This window comes from Lemur catta, chromosome 20 (genome assembly GCF_020740605.2).
Source record: "Lemur catta isolate mLemCat1 chromosome 20, mLemCat1.pri, whole genome shotgun sequence".
Classification (NCBI taxonomy): Eukaryota; Metazoa; Chordata; class Mammalia; order Primates; family Lemuridae; genus Lemur; species Lemur catta.
The window spans coordinates 30,410,314-30,425,651 of record NC_059147.1 but is presented as its reverse complement, the minus strand read 5'-3'; the positions used below and the strand labels follow the sequence as shown (position 1 = coordinate 30,425,651).

Genomic DNA, 15,338 nt, shown 5'->3' with positions numbered 1-15,338 from the left:
ACCTTAGGCAAATGGCAAGTGTCAGGGGAAGGCCTGGCCTTCAGACCGGGGTCTAATTTCAGCACCCGCAGTTTCCAGTCCTGCCACCCTGGGTCCCTCTATGCTGCCATTTCCTCCTCTGTTAAGTGGGGTGATAACAATACCTTCCGCACAGGGCTCTGGCAGGGACTGGGTTAGCCTAGGGGAGTATCCCATGGTGGCCAAGAGCAGGGGCTCTGGAGCTGGCCTGCGTGGGTCCACACTCACTCCTCCACCTCTTGCTGTGTAACCTGGGCTTGTTATTTAGCCCCTGTCTGCCTCCCTCCCTTCCCCTGTAAAAAGGGAGGTCACAGAGTTGCCGTGAAGATTAAAGGAGAAAGCACACGCACCTGGAACCGGGTCTGGTGCCTCCTAAGCACTCCATGAACCCAGCTCGTTGTGCTTCATGCAGATGAGGAACGTGGCACACACAGGGCCCGGCTGATGTGGTCTCACTCCACCCTCCAGTTCCTGGACTCAGTTTCCCACTCGCCTCCTGTGTTCTCTCTACTGTCAACCTTTCCTCTCACAGCTTAAGTTCCCACCCAGAAGTCCCAACACTCAAGATTCCCTCTGATCTCCAATTAGCTTCTTCACACTCGAGTGTAAATGACTCAGAGCCATTTATTTGATACTGCAGGAGTGCACACCTCCAACCAAAGGAGCGGGGTGCTAATGGCAGACTTGCAGGCCACAGGCCGGGCTGAGGACAGGGAGAGCTTGGGGACGTGGCTCTCCTAGAACCCTTTGGTGATGACCTTTTCTGGCTGGCCTGGAACCACCAGCGTGACAAGGGCACTGGGTGTAAGACCCAGCTCTGCTTCCGATTGCTGTGTGACCTTCACCAACTCACATGACCTATCTGAACCTCAGCTGCTTCATCTGCCTAATGGGACAATAACCTTTGTCCTGCCCTACTCACAGGGCTGCTCAGAATAAAATGCATCTGAAAGTGATCAGCATTTGTCTCTCTAGACTGTGGTTATTTGTCATGGGTCTGTCAGCACAGGGGGGCAGGCCACAGTCTTTCCTGGACTTTGTGTAGGGCCGGTCGTACTGTAGGTGCTTAGTGAACGGGAGCTGAATCCTGACTTGGAACATAATCAATCCCTCCCACGAACAGAGCTGACAGGCCACATCCTCATCCACTCCCTCGCCACGTTCCGCAGCAGCCTGGCGAGGTGGGGAATACCCTGTTTGGCAGATGAGGAAACCGAGGCCAGGGTGATCAGGGCATTTGTGTAAGGTTACACAGCTAGGAGTTGGTGATGCTGGGAGTCACGCACAAGTGATCAACTGCAAAATGCACGCCCTTCCCACTCCGGGCTGTCCTGTCATTTCTAGGTATCTGAGCTGGTCCTAGAAGGGAGGCTGTTCCAGTCTCGCTGGGATGTGGGGCCTGCAGAAGGGGACGAAAATATAAGGGCGGACTTCAGGCACAGACTGTTGTCAGCCTCAACGGCAGGTCATCCAATTCTCATGACCACCCCACGGGGAGGTATTATTATCATCATGCCCACCTTACAGAGGGCAAAACTGAAGCTCAGCAGAGTCAAGGCATTCGGCCAACGTAACACAGCCTGATCAGTTGGAGAGTGGGACTTGAACTTGGGATGTCTGATGCTGATGGTTGACTCTTGACCACTACCTTGCAGTGCCCTCACCTGGCCTGGGAGGAGGGGAGCAGGAGTGGTCCGGGAGGGAAAGCTCTTCACTGTGGGAATGTCACCCGGAGGCGGGTGCAAGGCCTTCCTAGCAGGGGGCAATATGTCCTCGGCAGGAGGAGGGCCGTCCCTGTCCCAGGGCCAGGGCAAAAAGCTCGGGAGGTTGTAGTTGGACTGGTGGCCTCTCAGGACTGCCCTGACCCTCCTGGGGGAGTCACCTCCCCTTGGGCCCCTTTGGTCCCCACTCTCGTTCCCTCCCTCCTTCCTCCTCTCCCACTCTCTGCCTGTGATTCCTGTGTGACTTGGACAAGTTCCTTCACCTCTCTCCGCTCTGAGCCTCAGTTGCTCATCTGTGAAACGGAGTGACGCTTGCATCTGAGTTTTAGAGTTACGTTGAGGATCAGAGGAGACAAATTAGTAGACGGTGTCCCAGGTGAGCGGGCCAAGGGCTCAGTTAACGAGACATCCCGGAGGGCACCCAGGCCAGCAGTCTGGACCCCGGCTTCCAAGTCTGTTTCTCCTGCACAGCAGCGTCTCCTCCCTCCCATGCTGTCCCGTCTCCACCGAGGCACGGAGAGGGGGACACAGCCCCGGGTCCTCCCGCAGCTCCCCGACTCCCGCCCGCCCGCGCTCCGCTGGCGAGCCAGCCTCCACCCGTCTGCCTGAGCGTCTCGCATCCACGACAGGGGAACAGGGCGAGCGCTCCATCTCCCGGGAGTGTCGCTGGGTCTGGGCCGCGACGGTGGCGGGGAGGCGCAGGGGCGCGGGCGCCGCGGGAAGCAGGTGTGCCGGGCCCCCGCCCGCCTGGCGCCCGCGCCCTCGGCGCTCTGGGTCCGGGCTGGCACCCCGAATCCACGTGATTTCTCGGCAGCAGCCGCGGCTCCCGTGCGCAGCGAGCCGGCCGGCCCTAGGCGGCGTCCGCTTTCAGTTTCGAGCGGAGCGCGGCGCAGCCGGAGCCCGAGCCGGAGCCGAGCGCGGCGGGTGAGTGCGGGGCGCGGCGCGGGGCCGCGGGGCGCTCAGGGGTCGGACTCCGCACGGAGCGGGGAGGAGGGCGCGCGGGGGCCCTGCGCTGGTGGCCGGGTGGCCGGAACGGTGGCAGCGCGCAGCCCGCTACCTGCGGAGCCCGGAGGGCGAGTGGCGCCTCTGCAGGGGAGGGCGGGCTGGGGGCCGGGTGCGTGCCTGTGCCCCCCTCTCCTCGCGCGGCTCCTGTCGCCTCCCTCCCTTGTTTTTCTGCTTTTCAACCTTTCATGATTTTCTAAAGAACCACGGAAGTCACACCGTTCGTTGTACACAATTCAGACTTTTTAGCGTCAGAAACTTTTTATTCTGGAAAATTCCAAACATACACCATAGTAGAAGGGTAGCGCGGGTGGAGCCCTGGGAACGTTCAGGTTTCGATACAACGAAGCCGCATCACTCGGCTTGGGGAGTCACCGGCCCGACCCCGCTCGGTTTCATCTCTGCGGCCCCTTATTTGGAAACAAATGGCAGATACCCCGGCAGCTCAACCGAAACGTTTCAGAATGTGCCGAAAGATAAGGAGTCTTTTAAAAACATAACCACGGTATCATCAGCACACCTCAGACATTTTAACAGGAATTCCTTAATATCAAATCTCCACAGACTATTTCTTCTTCTTTTTTCTTTTTTTTAATTTCAGAATATTCCAGGGGTACAAACGGTTAGGTAACGTTTGCACCCCCCAGTCAGAGCTGCAAGCGTGCCCCTCCCCCAGACGGTGCGCACCCATTAGGTGTGAATATGCCCGTCCCCTCCTCTCCCCTCCACGGACTATTTCTAATGAACATTTTAACCTCATAAGTGTGAACACATGGGTATATTGTTACTTGCTTTTTGCCTTTGCATGTGGTTTTCAGTCCCTTTTGTCACCCAGAAAGCCAGGACCTGGAGTTCTCCGGGGTGGCCATTTGGGGAGGTTGAGGAGAGGCCCCAACTTCGGCACCTTTCACATCCATTTTATAAGTTGGAGTTCTTAGCGTTTCATTTTTAAAGGATTGGGAATTCTGCAGACATAAAAAGCACTTTAAAAACTGGCATGGTCGGGCACAGTGGCTCACGCCTGTAATCCTAGCACTCTGGGAGGCCAAGGCGATAGGATCACTTGAGGAGGTCAGGAGTTTGAGACCAGCCTAAGCAAGAGTGAGACCCCCCCCCCCAATCTCTACTAAAAAAAAAAAAAAATTGGGGCAAGGTGGCGAGTGCCTGTAGTTCGAGCTCCTGGGGAGGCTGAGGCAGGAAGATCGCTTGAGCCCAGGAGTTTGAGATTGCTGCAAACTAGGCTGATGCCACGGCACTCTAGCCCGGGCAACAAAACGAAACTCTGTCTCAAAATAAAATAAAAACTGGCAGTTTCCAGCCTCTAAAACCCATGGGTGACAGGAGGTGGGTGGACCCCAGGCTAGTACCTGGAACCTCATCCTTCCAAATTGCTTTCCTTCTCTCTAAGGGAGAAATAGCCCTGAAAAATGCTAGAGCTTTGTCTCCTGCCAGAAAACACAGTGGGAGGTCAAGTGGATGACTTTCAGGTGTATAAAGACCATCAGCTTGCTCTCCTTAACCCTTATTGAGCCATGGTCATTGATTAAGCCACCTGCCTTGTCTCCAGAAGAACAGCACCAGGTTGACTGGCACACTGCACTCTAGCCTGGGTGACAGAGCAAGACCCTGTCTCAAAAAAAAAAAAAAAAAAAGTTGATGAAGGCATCCAAACAGAAGGGAAAGTTCTCTGGAAGAGTTTCACACGATTCTTAGCCTCATTCCCAGACCAGCTCCAGAGGTGCCCGGCCGTCAGCAGTGCCTGGGCAGCTTCCCCGCATTCAACGCAATACCCGCTTCCCCTCTGGGGAAAATGCAGCAAAACTTCTCAAAATTTCTTTTCCCGTCTGTTACGGGTTGAATTGTGTCCTCCCCCAAAAGACATGTTGAAGTCCTAACCCCCAGAACCTCCAAATGTGACCTTATTTGGAAATAGGGCCATTGCAGATAGAACTAGTTAAGATGAGGTCATATTGGAGAAGGATGGGCCCCTAATGCAATGCCTGGTGTCCTTCTAAGAGAGGCGCGATGGGCAGGTGTAGACAGAGACACACGGGAGAAGGCAGGCATGTGACAACCGAGGAAGAGATTGGAGCGCCGCGTCCAAGGAATGCTAAGAATCGGCAGCGGCTGCCAGAAGCAGGAAGGGGCAAGGAGGGATCCTCTCCTCGAAGCTCCCGAGGGAGCACGGCCCTGCCCACAGCCTGATTTCAAACCTCCGGCCTCCAGATCATCGAGAATAAATTTCTGTTGTTTTTAATTCCCCCAGTTCGGGCTACTTTGTTATAGAAAGTACAGCAGTGCTGTGACAAAGCTTGGGGACTAGCACACCCTCCCGGCATCTCTCCTTCCCTTTCACACAGGGCTGGACTAAGAATTAAGCAAATTAATGCAAGTGCCAACACTTTGTCAAAGCTCTGGAGCATTCTAAGGACTTCGGCTGTCTTTCTTGGCCGGGTCTGTTTTCTGAATGTTGGTTGGTGGCCGAAAGTTTGCTTTGGCTACAACGCAGTCAGCAGGGAAAACACCTAGATGATTTGGAAGCAAAAGAAAGAGAGAGAAGAGAATGAAGAAAATTGGAAATATTGACTCGTCTGGCTGTTGCTGGGTGCTGTCTGAAGAAAGGGGAAGACTCTGGGCCCCTCAGACCACCATGGGGAACATGTCGCTCCCATCCGCTGCACCCAAAACCAGGTGGAAGTGGTGAGGCAGGCAAGCACTTGGTTATGTGTGGGACTTGACACCCATAAAATAAGCATGATCACATAACCCACATGATGGGTAAAGTTGGCGCGATCCCACATTCTGTGCTTTAGGGAAGTCCTGAGTGTTCTCAAGCCCTCTGTAGAGTTGAAAGGTAGGAATAGGTGTGAACTTAGTTTTCCTGGTCACTTCTGACTCCAGACTCCTCTTCTGCACATATACAAGCTACACACACACACACACACACACACTTCCCCCCCCTCTCGCAAATGGTAGTGATCTCCACCTTGTTTTTATGGTTTTCTTTTTTTTTTTTTACTTCTCTTCTGCTGGCTTCCCACACCCTCCCCAATACCTGTTATCAGGCTCCCGTATTTGCAAATCTCAGAGATAAATAATGATGTCACCTGTAGGTGGGTCCATAAGCTGTCTGTTAATATCTCTTGCCCACTTAAAAAAAAAAACAAAAAACTTTTTTTTCTTTTAATAATGATTTGAGACCTGAAAAAGAAGACTTTTTTATTGAGATGGGGTCTCGCTATGTTGCCCAGGCTGGTCTCAAACTCCTGGGCCTCACTCAGCCTTTAGAGTAGCTGGGATTACAGGTGTACGCCACTGTGCCGGCTCTTTTGCCCACTTTTCTATTGGATCGTTGGTGTTTTTCTTATTGAGCTATAAAAGCACTTTTAATAATAAGGAAATTAGCTCTTTGTCTATAATATGTGTATACTACCATTTTAAATGGTGACATAGTTGTCCTTAGAATGGCCAAACCCTATCCATCATTGTTAGACATTTAGATTGGGTCTCATTTTTTCCTATTACACCTGGAATGTTTCCCCTGTTTTCTGTAAAAAACAAGATATGATATTTTAGTTCTTCCAATCGCTCTCACCAGAATTCCCCTTACGAAAGGAAGTATTTCTGGGAAAACACCTTGATAGGATTTGGGGTGGGTGGGACCTGTGTGCAAGGTGGTGCACGGGGACAGGGCAGGGAGGCTGGAGACCCGGCTTTGCAGGGGTGAGGTGCTGGATTTGCTCCCTGGAGGAGGGGAGGAGGCGAAGGCGGAGGGAGGGTGGCGAGAGGGCGTTTTCAGTGGGTTGGGGAATGCCCCATGCTCCGTGGGAGGTGGGCACCAACAGCAGGCTCTGCCTCCACCCCTGCAATCGAGAATGCTGAGCTTCCAGTGCATGCCAGGCCCTGTCCTAGGCCCTCGGCTACTGCTGGGAACACAACAAAGTCCCTGCCCCGTGGAGCTGAGGTGCCAGTAGAAGCAGAGGAAAAACAAGAAAATAAGACTTGCAACACAAAGTCAGGTGCTGGTGGCTGCATTGGAGACAGATAAAGCGGGTGAGGGGTGGAGCGAGCTGGGGCAGAGGGAGGGTCACGTTTGGAATAGAGAGGCCAGGCATGGCCTTGTTACTCATTAGGTCACACTTGGGACACTTGAGAGAAGACTTGAGGGGACTGAGGCAGGGAACCATGAACCACGATGTCTGGAAGAAGAGGGAATGAGGCAGAAGGAATGGCAAAAAAAGAAGAAAGGGGAGAAGAGGAGAAAAGGAAGGCAAGGAAGAGAAAAAGTTGTTTAAAGTCTGCTTTCGTGCTCACAGTTGCTGCTTGTGAGTGAATTTTTTGCAAGCAGTTTAACAAAGGGCTGGACCTGGAGCGGGAGCCCTGGGCAAGGGGACACCGTGGCATTGCAGCCCCCCACCCCTGCCGCAGGAACTCCAGATCTGTGGGGAGGCCGCAGCCTTCCAGTGCGTGGTGCTGCAGGCGGATTGGTTGGTGGCCCAGCCAGTCTTCTCTATCTGAGCAAAGGTGGGGCTGCATAAACGTCAAGGTGAACGTCCTTGTAGCGAGAGCCCTGCTTACGTTCTGGATTGCTTCCTTAGGCTACATTCCCAAAGTGGACCTCTAATAGGATATCTGGACTTCTATTTTTGAAGTGCTTGAGACTGTGTTGCCAATGTATAGAGGCTGCAGACCCTGGGAAGCTTCTGGATCCCCCAACACCCATCCCCTGGGCGGAGGGATGGGGCTTGTACTGTGACGTGACCCCACCCCAGCCCCTTGCCTCTGTCCCTCTGCCCCTTGGGGTGCAATGGTGGAGCACTCACGCCTTGGGGAGCTGGCACTCTGAGGCATACAGATTTTATTGGGGTGTCATGTTTGAAGAGGGAAATAGCTTACTGTTTTATGCTAGAGAGTCTTTTCCCTGAGTGTTTTAAGGTGTTCTGTGCATTTCTGGGCTTTGGAATCCTCTTATTGAAATGGACAGGTCAGTGTTTCCCCAAATACTCATCCAGTAGACGACAGCAAGAGCATCTCAGGAGGTGTGTGGACGGGACATCCAATTAAATTGATCGTCAACTGGGAAAGTTGTTCTCTTTTCGGTTCTCTTTCATTCTTCCTCATTAGTCAACGAGAATGTCCGCGTCAGGTGCTGACGTGTCTGTCAACCTCTCGTTCTCCCGATCTCTTCACCGAGGGGAGGCCAGGCCTCAGTCCCAGCCCTGGGCCGGCAGCAGTACCCAGCTGCAGTTCAACAGCGTCATGCTCTTTTGTGTTTTCCTTGGGTTTCTTTTTGACTTTACCTTCATTTCATGACAAATGACACTTTTTAATAAAGTTAAAAGTGAGATGGTTGCTAGAAAAACTTTAAGGAAATGATGTTCTGATTCTCAAATAAGGCAAAAACAAAACCAGTCCTGAAACATGGGTAAAAGTCTTAGAAATTATACACATTCCTAGAGAGTGGGATTATAGGGGAAACGTTACGTTGTATATTTCTGCAATGGTTAGAACTTTCCGCATGAGTGCAGGTTATATTTGCATGCAGAAAAATAATAAAGATATATTGAGGCCGGGTGCAGTGGCTCACACCTGTAATTCTAGCACTGTGGGAGGCAGAGGTGGGAGGATTGCTTGAGGTCAGGAGCTAGAGACCAGCCTGAGCAAGAGTGAGACCCCGTCTCTACTAAAAAGAGAAAAATTAGCTGGGCATGGTGGCACATGCCTGTAGTCCCAGCTACTCAGGAGGCTGAGGTAGGAGGATTGCTGAGCCCAGGAGTTTGAGGTTGCTGTGAGCTAGGCCGACGCCACGGCACTCTAGACCAGAAAACAGAGCAAGACACTGTCTGGGAAAAAAAAAAAAAAAGACATATTGACATGATACTTTCATTCTGAAGGAAGACATTTGTTGAAGGCAGTATTGTGTTTCAGTTAGGAAACAGCCTCTGGAATCAGCATAGACTTTAAATGCATGTTTTGCTGCTTGACTTCTTGGAGGCTGTTTTTTCATCTGTAAAACGCAGGAAATATCTGCCTAGAAACGTTGAGAATCAATGGGGAAATGCAGGTGGAGTGCTGTGGCCTGATGCCCGGCCTGTGCTGAGAACTCAGGACCTAAGAGCTCACTAGCATTGGCTGCAGACTGGACATGTCCTTTCATTGTTCATGTCTCCAACCCTCATAGTGACTCTGTGAAAAGGATGCAAAATCATCACCCCCATTTGCAGAAGAGGAAACTGTGGCACAGAGAGGTGAAGAAACCTGCCCAAGGTTGCACAGCACTAAAGTGTTGAAATCAGGATTTGAACCCAGGCCTCCTGATCCCAGTGGCTCTTTTAGCAGCTCTACAGTTGGGCTGGGTAGAAAGAAAGTAACACCTGTGCTTGACATATACACGAACCATGGCTCAAAGAGGACAGGGACTTGTCTGTTGTCACCCAGCAAGTCAGCTGCGGCAGTGGGGCCCAGAACCGAGGCTCCAACCTCCAGCCCCTCAAGCCTTTCTGTTTTGTGGGTCTAACAATGTTGGCTGGGATAGAAAAGAGTAGAGTTCAGATGATCCAACCTGGAAGCAAAATTCCTCTTCTAGCTCCAAAGGGCCTACCCTTCCAGTCACTGATTTCTTTTACTTTTAAAAAATTTTAATCCATATAATACATGACTAAATCCTCCTTGCAACAAGTTAAACACCTTATCCCTAAAGCTGAAATCTCCTTTACTCACTGCCCCTGACCCCATGTCTGTCCCCTCTGCCGAGGTAACCACTGTTTGGCATGTCATTTCCAGAGTGCTAAGCCTCCACATAATAAAAATAATATTTACACAGGGCTCACTGACTTCCCGGCACTGTTTTAAGCACTTTACATCTATTAATTCATTTAAACCCCACGACAACCCCGTGAGGCAGGTGCTGCTGTCATCCCTGTTTTACAAATGAGAACAGAGAGGCTCCATAATTTGCTTGGCATCACACAGTCTGAAAATGGTGGAAAGGTCTGTCCCAAATCTAGACCATCTGGCCCCAAAATTCATACTCTTAATTTCTAAGTTATAAAACCATGCTATTGTAGACCTGTGGGTAGAAATGTAGTATTGCTGTTTCGTCGTTATGTATTTTTAAGGCAAGAGATATCATTTTGTGCATATCATTGTACAACGTGTCTCGTTGATCCCGTATTACGTCTTGAGGGTCCAGCCAAAGATCAGGGTGCCAGCGTGGTCAGGTTCTGCTCTGCTCTCTTCTGGGTGCAGACTTCTGACTTCTCGTTGTACCCTCAGGTGGCAGAAGGCGGGCTAGAGAGCTCTCTGGGGTCCCATTGACCAGGGCTCCATCCATGTGCCCTAATCACCTTTCAAAGACCCCACCTCCTGATACCATCCCACGGGGGTTAGGATTTCGGCGTAGGAGTTGGGGAGGACGCAGACGTTCAGTCCATAGCACCACCCATTCGGGGCCTTGGGGGTCTCCACGTGGGTTTCCACTGAGAAGTTTAGTTGTGGGGGCAAAAGGTAGATGCGCTTTGAGATTTAGGTAGACGTCCGTGCCAATTTGCCCTGCAAAGTGGGCAAACCGATTTCCAGAGCGCACATCTGAACCGCGGGATGCAGGCCTTGTCCCCTGTGCATCTAGAGCTTTCTGTGTCCCCTCCCTCCACTCCCAGACGGGCGCGAGACTCCTCTGGGATCCTCAGGCCTGACCCCTCTGCACGGCCGGAGCCGAGAAGGGAATTTCCAGGCCTCAGTTTTATTTTCACTTTGGCGCGAGTGTGCTGAGCCGCGGCCCGTGCGGGAGGAGCTGGCGGTGCCACGGAGCTGGGGCAGGAGGTGCCAGGGCAGGGCCCGGAGGCTGAGGGAGGCGCCCCGCACGGGGAGGGGCCAGGGCCGGGTGTGGTCGTGGCAGACACACTCAGGGTGTTCGTTCACCTGAACATGGCCGCCCCGGTGCCCTCCCCACCCGGGGCCTTTGAGGCCTCTCGAAGGGAACAGTCACCTGCTCCGGTGGCTGGAGAGGCAGGGCAGGTCTGGGAGCGAGGACCCCCGGTCTCTCCCCGCAGGGATTGGGGAGCTGGGCGTCACCTGCAGCCTAGAGCAGTAGCTCCCAGACTTGGCCACAGTTGGCACCCGGGGAGCTTCCAAAAGTGCCCCCAGGAATTGTGCTGCAATTAGTCCGATTAGTCCGGAGTGTGACCTCTCAGAATGTTTAAAAGATTTCCCCCCCGCTCCCCACCCGGCGATGCTGATGTCAGACGAGCTTGGCAAACGGAGAGGGCTCTGGAGGCTGGAACGTGCCGGGGGGCTTCTCCTAGAGCCCTCACCAGCCCCCAGCCACTTCCCACGGCTGCTGGACCCAAACTGCCAGGGCTAGGCAGGAGAGGCAAGGCCTGGTCACCTGCTGTCCCAGCCAGGCTAGGGCCGGCAGTAGGGTCCCTTGGTCCCTGAGGAAGGTGCGTCTGGAAACCCTCGGGTGCCCTTCGGTGGGAAGTCCAACAAGCCTCTTGAGCAGGAAGGTGCTGGGGTGAAGGGGCGGTTTACACACTGACGATGTGGGCTGGGACGCAGATTGCTGGGTTTCCAGTGACAATGAGAGAGAGGCCTTGTTGGATTTGGGACAGCGACCACCCAGGCTCAGGCCTGAGGCCCCGAGCGCAGACTTGGATTGGGGTGCAGGCTCTGGAGTCCCGCGAGAGGCTGCGACTTTCTAGCTGGTGACCTGGGCGGGTCCCTGCACTGCTGGGAACCCTGGTTTCCTCGTCTGTAAAGCCCTGGGACTTGTGCTTTACGTCCTGCAGGGCCCTGCCCTTGTGAGGGACCCTAGAGAGGATGGTTTTCAAAGGAAACAGTCACGCCCGCATCATCATGGCCCCACAGAAATGGCGGTGCCGTGTCGAGGACGTTTGTCACCTGCGCTGCCAGCGTTGGTGGGTGAGGGAGGAAACGGCTGCGAACCTCCTGAAGGCTCCCCCCGGGGGGCCCAAGGGAGGGGGTGCTGCCTCCCCGAAAGAGCCCACTGGGCCAGTCTGGCCCTGCCCTTGCTGCTTATTCGCCGTGAGTGCCAGCAAGGCCTTGCCCTCAAAGGGCCTCAGTTTCCCCATTTTTACAGTGGGCCCGCGTGGACCCCACAGCCAGGGCTCTCAGCTCCGCCCCCTTTGGGTCCAGGCTCGGCATCCTCTGAAGCCCTGACGTCATCAGCCTCCCCTGGGGGAGGCAGAGGCCCTGGGGTCTCTGTCGTCTCCCCTCACAGGGCTTGGCGTGCAGGATTCTGAGAGGACCCGAGAGTCTCTGTGGCCACTAGTCCCCCCCAGGGTCCCCACTGCAGCAGCACTTTCTGTGTCTGTGGGGTGTTTCTGTCCAAAGTCTGCAGCCATGGCTGTCTTATTGCCCCACGAACCACATCCTCTCTCACCCTGACGCTGGCCCTGGCGCCCCTCCCTTCCCGCCGCCCTCCGCCCCTGTCTCTGTCCTGTCCTCTCCCCCCTGCCCGGAGCCAGGGCCGTGCCAGGGCCCCCAGCCCCGCAGCTCCCTCTGGCCTGGCCTCCCGGATGCCCCCGGAAGCAGGCAAGGCCGGGGAGACGCCCCGGTACCGCTGAGGAAACTGAGGTCCCGTCTCCACCGCAAGCCTCGCGGGGGCTCCCCCATCCAAGCCTCGAGAGGCAGGAACAGGGAGGAGCCGCAGAGGCCTGTGACTCAACTCACATCCCCCCTTCATCCCTCCCTTCCTTCCTTGTACCCTTGGCCGGGGGCGGCGACACGGAGGAAGCAACATCAGTGGCAAGAATAGCTAACGTGGTCTGAGTTTTTATCGCGCGCCCCGTTCCGTGCCAAGGACTCTGCGTGCCTCCTCGCACGGCCGCCTTGCCAGGTAGGCACTGTCGGACCCCCGTAGCAGACGCCCCACCCCAGCCCGGATTGCCCCACCCACCGTGGGTGTCGGCCACCAACACCTGCAGCCTTCTCCAGAGGACTGCCCGTGGCTGATGGGCGTTTCCTGGCCCACGGCAATGACGCCTCTCTCCCCACCCCACTGGGCAGGGACTGACGTGAGGTGTGACAGCCCAGACCCCGTGCCTCTGGGCAGGACAAATCTGGGTCGGGCTGAAGCTAGATTCTCCTGAAACCACATCTTTGCATAGCTTCTTCTGCTACCCTGTCTTCCTTCCCTGACCCCCCAATAAATAACTTCTACGAGAATCCCCATCTTGGCCTCTGCTTCTAGGGACTTGACCTAGAACATCCCCATTTTACAGATGAGGACAGCGAGGTACCAAGAGGCTAAGTAACCTCCCAAAGTCACACATCGGGGAACGAGTGGACTCCAACCCAGCGCCCTGGAGCCAAGGCATTTGCTCTCACCCGAGGTCAGGCTCTGCCATGCCCTCAAGGCGTCCCCTGAGGGAAGCTGATGGGCCCAGAGGAAATGACACTGCATATGGCAAGACCTGAGACAGAGGAGAGAGGGCTGAGGAATGAAGCCCAGGGGCGGGGCACGGAACTCAGTCTGGCGAGGCAGCGGGAAGACTTTCCTAAGAAGGCAGCCAGAGCTGCGCGGGGTCTGGAAGGAGAAGGGGAACTCTGCAAGGTGGGAAAAAGGAGAAGGGGGTGTGAGGCAGGGAGCCGTGGGAGAGACAGGCGAGGGTGGGGGGCAGCGTCTCGTGGGCAGGCCGGCAGGTGCAGGAGATGGGGAAGGGGCGTTTGCTTATTCAGCCTGGGAACCTTTCCTGGACACCTGGTGTGTAGCTGCCTCGTGGAGGCCCAGTAACGTTGGCGTGACTTTATCCTGGAGGGGTGGGAAGCTGATAGGAGATTGAGACAGAAATGAGGCCGCTCCAGAGCTGAGCTGTAGGGGTAACTCCGATCAGAGGGTATATGCACACGCGCGTGTGGGTACATGCATGAGAGTGGACCAGAGATGGGACAGCTCTCCAGGCAAAGGGAAGAGGAGGGGCGAAGGCCTGGGGGCTGCAGTGAAGGAAGTGGCATTGGTGTCTCTGCTCCCTCCGCTAACCTCTGTTCCGGCAGCACCTTTAGGATAGCAGGAGATTCCCGAAGAGCACAGCCCCCAGGACAGTCGAAAGGGGCCATCTGCTGCAGCACTGGAGCCAGGGTGGGGTGAACCTCCCTTGAAGCCCCCTGGACTAGAGCCCCCACGAAGCCTCCAGGGGCACCCCTGCCCTTCTCCCTCTTGCTGTCCCGTCCTGCAGTGGCAAGAACGTGGGACTGCAACCCCGTGTGCCTGGGCTTCCGTTCTCACTGTGTGACCCTGGCTGTTTCCCCGCCTTTCTCTGAGCCCCGTATTTGATTACCGTGTCTCAGGGACACGTTGGGGATTCCTAGAAGTAACATTTTGAACCGAAGGCCCCATGTCCCTGGCTAAAATGCAAATACAAAAGCTCGAGAATTCGTTGGGTTTCATTTTCTCTGTTCCGTTTGCAGCAGTTTCGCTCTCCTGTTTTCCTGTGGAACGGTAATAAAATTTTATGCATTTCGATCTCTCAAACCTCAAAATTCATATGCAAAACAAAAACTGCTGGCCATGCATGGAGAAATTTTTTTTTGTTGTTTGAGACAGAGTCTCGCTCTGTTGCCCAGGGTATAGTGCGTGGCATCAGCCTAGCTCACAGCAACCTCAAACTCCCGGGCTCAAGTGATCCTCCTGCCTCAGCCTCCTGAGTAGCTAAGACTATAGGCACACCACCACACCCGGCTAATTTTTCTGTTTTTTGTACAGATGGGGTCTCCCTCTTGCTTAGGCTGGTCTTGAACTCCTGAATTCGAGTGATCCTCCTGCCTCAGCCTCTCAAGTAGCTGGGAGTACAGGCATGTACCACTGTGCCTGGCTAATTTTTCCATTTTTTGTAGAGATGGGGTCTCACTCTTGCTCAGGCTGGTCTCTAACTCCTGAGCTCAGGTGATCCTCCTGCCTTGGCCTCCCAGAGTGCTAGGATTACAGGAATGAGCCATTGCGCCCGGCCTTAAGTCCTGCCTCTTTCTTGTTAATGGCTGCATAGAATTCCATTGTATGAATGCACCATAATTTAATCATAACATGTCCCCTTTGATGGACATTTAGGTTTTTCCAATCTATTACAAGCAAGGCTACACTAAATATCCCTGGACATATGTTATTATGCACATTATGAATATATCCATTGTTTAAATACCTGCATATAGAATAATTGTTAGGTGTGGTTCCATGACATTTACAATTTTGGTAGGTAAAGGTTGTATCAGTCTGCATTCTCACTAGCAAATGCATCAAAGGACCTGTTAAGTCACAACCTTGCCAACTGTGAAATTTCCTCGAGAATCTAAGAGCTAGAAAATAGCATATCATTTTTAGTTCTAATGTATATTACTTTCATTTTGTGTGAGGTTGAACATCTTTTCATACATGTAAGAGCCACAGGGCCGGGCGCGGTGGCTCACGCCTGTAATCCTAGCACTCTGGGAGGCCGAGGCGGGTGGATCGCTCGAGGTCAGGAGTTCGAGACCAGCCTGAGCAAGAGCGAGACCCTGTCTGTACTAAAAATAGAAAGAAATTATCTGGCCAACTAAAATATATATATAGAAAACATTAGCCGGGCATGGTGGCACATGCCTGTA

General features: G+C 53.9%; 1 protein-coding gene across 7 annotated transcripts in view; it reads left to right on the top strand.

The window, feature by feature from the left end:
• The first annotated feature begins 2,604 nt into the window (after positions 1-2,604).
• The window catches only part of NLRC5 (NLR family CARD domain containing 5), a 66,971-nt gene continuing 54,237 nt past the window's right edge, over positions 2,605-15,338 (top strand). For 2 of the 7 annotated variants that reach the window (XM_045533671.1, XM_045533667.1), the window contains exons 1-2: positions 10,495-12,597; positions 12,983-13,314. The gene's annotated coding sequence lies outside the window, so the exon portion shown is untranslated. Of the gene's footprint in view, positions 2,664-9,886; positions 12,598-12,982; positions 13,315-15,338 lie in introns of those variants that run through there. The other 5 variants (XM_045533673.1, XM_045533670.1, XM_045533668.1 and 2 more) reach the window with 5 other exon arrangements.